Source organism: Scyliorhinus canicula, chromosome 13 (genome assembly GCF_902713615.1).
Source record: "Scyliorhinus canicula chromosome 13, sScyCan1.1, whole genome shotgun sequence".
Taxonomy (NCBI): Eukaryota; Metazoa; Chordata; class Chondrichthyes; order Carcharhiniformes; family Scyliorhinidae; genus Scyliorhinus; species Scyliorhinus canicula.
Genome location: NC_052158.1, coordinates 109,818,825 through 109,823,785, shown reverse-complemented (window position 1 = coordinate 109,823,785; position 4,961 = coordinate 109,818,825).

Here is a 4,961-nt window from a genome sequence, read left to right as displayed (position 1 = left end):
TTTCTCGGCATCGGCCGATTCGGCAGTTTGCGCCCGGTGATCCAGCGTTCGTTTGGAATTTTGCTGGTGGTGCCCAGTGGGTCTCTGGCGTAATTTTGCGCCAAACGGGCCCTATCTCTTTTTGTTTTATATATTTAGATTACCCAATTATTTTTTCCAATTAAGGGGCAATTTAGTGTGGCCAATCTACCTACTCTGCACATTTTTAGGTTGTGGGGGTGAAACCCACGAAGACAAGGGGAGAATGTGCAAACTCCACAGGGACAGTGACCCAGAGCCGGGATCGAACCTGGGACCTCAGCGCCGTGATGCAGCTGTGCTAACCACTAGGCCACCATGCTGCCCTGGGCCCTATCTCTTACCAGGTGCAAGCCCAGGGTCGTCTCCAGCGCAAGCATGTAGATCACGTTCGGTCCAGAAGACCATCCTTTCCAAAGATTCCCCGCCCCCGGAGCTCATTTCTACAGCCACAGAGACCAGACACAGTGGAAAGTATTCCTCACAATCTTCCTCTGGTGCCGCACTCAAGCCTGCGCAGGTCATTGCAGAACCGCGTGGAGATAGAGACGCTGAGATGACGGAGGCAGCGGACTCCGACTCTGAGATGGCGACACAGGACGCCTCAGAGGGGAATTCTCGGGCCCACGGGCCGTGGATGTACAACCATTACGCCATTCATCACGGAAGCACCGTTCTCCGTCTCTATACTCGCCCGATCCAGCGCCATGTACAAATGGTGTCCGGCCTGCGGCAAAACGAGTCCGACGGCCTCCTTTGACAGGGTCTTTGGTGGATTCCTTGGACTTTGGGGGGGAGGAATGTTATAACCTGCCTGCTTACCACTGGCTGGGGACTAATGGCAATCCCACAATCCTTTGGGAGCATGAGCTTCCCAATGAGGGGCGGAGAAATCATTAGCAGATTCCCTGCATAAATAAAAGCTGGCCAGTGTGGAACCGGCTAGATGAGAGTGAGCCGCAAAGGAGTTGCTGCTGCTGTTGTGTGTGTATATTATATATATGTTATGGTAAATAAATGTCATTTCTTTCTGTCCTTCAAGTCGTGCTGGATTCTTCGTGGCCCTCACAAAAGTGTTTTTGATTTTTTTTGCTCTTCTCTTTTTATATGTGGTGGCGTATTTTCCCAATACCTCAGTTTTTCTGTGATCCAATTCTCTATTAATAACCCCAAAACACACTCGAGATCACCACTCAAGAAAAGAGCTAGTTAATTTTACACACACACTCAAAATGTGGAGGGGTGTCGCTACGCAGCACCCAGTGCATTCATAAAAAGAAATAGAAAGCGAGAAGTACAGCGCAAAGGTCACATAGATGATAAGAATCATTGGCTACATAACTCCCAGGTTCCCCAGCGCCAAATTTAGGAGATACCTCTATGACGCGCTCGGAATCCCTCTGGGATATTCCCACATAAGGGTTTACCCAGCAATTGCCCGTAAGTGCTAACTTCCTCTGGAGAACTTCGTTGGGCCAGGAACCATCCGACAGAAGCGATTTAACTTTGGATGGTTCCACCAATTTTACCTTGATATTACTCTGAAAGAGTTGAACTGAACCCTCCACACCCTGCATTTCCGCCCCTTCTTCCCAAACTGAGCTGACCAACCCCTCGGCCCGGCCCGACAGCCCCCCGCCCCACCCTCCACCAACCTGCCTGACACCTCCTCCTGGTGTTACCCAGTCCTACCCCCCCCCCCCCCCACCCCTCCGGGACTGATGCCCCCCCCTCCCCCCCCCCTCCCTACAAGGACTGAAACCCATCCCAGAATGACCCCTCCCTCCTGAAAGGCCCTCTCCCAGTCTGAGCCCCATTTCAGACTGATCCCTTCCCTTCCTACCGGACCCCTCTACCTCCCACCCTCACTGCCTCCCTCCAAACCACTCCCACCCCCCAACCGGGTCGCCCCCCCCTCCCCCCACCAGACCAGGTCCCACACAGCCCCACCCATCAAGCCCGACCTCTATATTTCCTAAACCTTAAAACTTACCCACTTCTGATAAATTGCCCCTTGAATCCTCCCCTTTGCAGCATCTATTGCCATAAAAAGGAGTGACTTACTTCTCTGCACCCGGTTACTCCACTACTATGCTGCTCGGGGCAAACGCTTCACTTCTCCTGTCTCACCCAGCCTGAATGTGAATGGTTGGGCAAGACGGGAGTTTAAGAATCCCAGCACAGGTAAGTCTGGCGCGAGTGGCAATCTGCCGGCGATTGCTACTCTGATGAAGTTATGGACCATTATTTCATATGAGTCCAGAATCAAAGTTCAATGACGTGTTCTTTCAGAATCAGCAGATTAAAGACGACACTGGATAGTCCATTTTCCAGAGAGATAACTTCCATGATGGGCTAAGCACATAGAGATGGTTTAATCTTATAGGCGCTGGTGCAGAAGTTCAGAAATTCAAGGCAGGAAAAAACAATGTAGGTGAGAGCCACATATTCAAAAAATCTTGACAGAGCCCGTTTGCCTTTCGCCAGATGGAAAATGGAAATCTGCATTTTCCTCAGCTCCATGGAGGCGGCTTGAGGGTCTCATGTGACATGACTCCAAACTCTCCATCTTGATTTGAGCAAAAGATTCCTCGTCCTGATTCCTGAGATTGTTGTTGTTTCAACCATTTAATAAGTTGAACTAAGGTTTCTGGGTCCATTTGTCTGATCGTCTCCATTGGTCAAGGGAACCTGGCCTTAGAAATGTAAAGGAATTCTGGGAATTTGATCTCTGTGGCCTTAAAGTAATTAGCACATCTTTAAAAGGTAGTGAGATGGCTACTGTTCTGAAGGCCAAAAATTCATAGTCATGACTGCAGTCAGTTTTAAAGGCCTTTGTCCAATTTAAAGAAAAACTATTTTGTAGATTAGCCAGGATGACATATATTATAAAAATATAGGGTGATGTCTTAACCCCAGGATACAAGTAATTCTCCTGCACAGCCTGCCATAGTGTCTGAGAAACTTGTATACCTTTGTGATATCAACCTACTTCATTACAACATCATAAAATAATTTGAGGGCTGGTTTCTCTGTTCTGAAGATGAATTGCTCCTGCCGGAGTAGAATCGCTCCTGATCTTCGCTGGAGCTAGGAGCGGAGCTCAGGAGGAATTCCCTCTCCTTTTCCATACAGATTTATGCATGGAGAGGAGCTCATGGATTCTGTCTGACCCCACTGTGGGGCCCCTGCTTCAGGGCCATATGTGAAAATACCTTCACCAATCCACGCCTGCATGAATACCGGCTGATAGGCCTGGAGCATCACGGGGGCCTGGAGAATTGGGCTTCCTGCCCACTAATCAGGAGTAATTGATGCAAATAACCCCATTGACAACCTCCCAACCAGTGTGGGGCGGTGTAGCTCACCTGCCACCCTCTGGCAGTGGACCGGAGTATCGGAGGGCATGGAACTCACTTGTAGGGCCGACGCTTGATTTTTCTGCCAGATCGGGAAGCACGCTACCAGGGGCGTCAGTGGAGAATCCACCCCCCAACCAATTCTCCTCCAAGCCAAGGATGTAGGACCTGCTCTTGCCTCATCGGGTGTTACTCTCCTACATATTAGCCTTCTCTAATCTAGCTGCAGTTTCTTTACATCCTCATGTGCTTCCTGATTATATTCTCTGGGTGAGATTCTCTCAGCGCGGCGCCGGTCGGGGGCCGCTCTATGCGGTCTCCCTGGTGATTCTCCGCCCGGGATGGGCCAAGTGGCCGCCCAGAAAAAGCTTGAGTCCTGCCGGTGCTGTTCACATCTGGTCTTACCAGGCGGGACCTCGGTCGCTCCATCCTGTCGGGGGCGGCCTAGTGGGGGGGAGGGGGTCCAACCCCGGGGGCGGCCTCCAGCGTGGCCTGGCCCGCGATCAGGGCCTAGCGACCGTGGGCCAGCCTCTTGTGGGGGGCCTCATTTGTTCCGCGCCAGCCCCTGTAGCCCTACGCCATTCTGCGTCGCAGCTGGAGCAGAGAAGGAACCTGCCGCACATGCGCGCATTCACGCCAGTCGCAGCGTGCATGCGCAGAACCGCAGCGCCCATTTGACGCTGGAGAGGCAGCTGGAGAGGCGTGCGTCACTCCAGTTCCGTTCTGGCCTCCTGTAGGGCACAGGATCACTACATAGCGGTCTGATGACGCCGTCGTTTAAAACTCTTCAATTGGGAGAATCCCGCCCTCTGTCTTTACAATACTGCTGTTAAGCATTTCGGAGTACAGAAATGTATATGGCTTCTTTTCTCAATGCATGCTCAGATGGCAATTTGAGAATTTGCACAGCTCCATTCTGAAACCTGTCTGTGGAAATTTATGGGTCATGCTGCAAAAATGTTCTGGTATGATGGCTTCTGGAATGAGTATGAAAGTGAAACTTTCACTGATATTAATTCTTAAGATGTGGGTGTCACTAGTAAGTCCAGCATTATTGCCCGTTCCTAGATATCCCTGGCATGGGATACCTAGAACCACCACAGTCCCACTATTCCCACAATGTTGCTATTTAGGGAGCTCCAGGACATTGACCCAGCAACAATAAAGATGGGGTTATATATGTGCATGTCAGTATTTTAATCCTCTGGAGATGAAGGTCAACATTCCATAGTATTTCTGATTACCCTGATTACCCTCACAAAGACCACAAGGTATCACACATTGATCGCCCCGTGGGGCGCATGGAGTACAAGTCCCATGTTAACGGGTGGAGACCCATTACCGAGCCCTTTATTTTGTTTTTTTTTAAAATTCCAATCAAGGGGCAATTTAGCGTGGCCAATCCACCTACACAGCGCGTCTTTGGGTTGTGAGGGTGTGACCCATGCAGACATGGGGAGAATGTGAAAATTCCACATGGACAGTGACCCTGGACTGGGATCGAACCTGGGTCCTTGGAGTCGTGAGGCAGCATGCTACCACTGCACCACCATGTGTCCATTACTGAGACTTTTAAATACCATC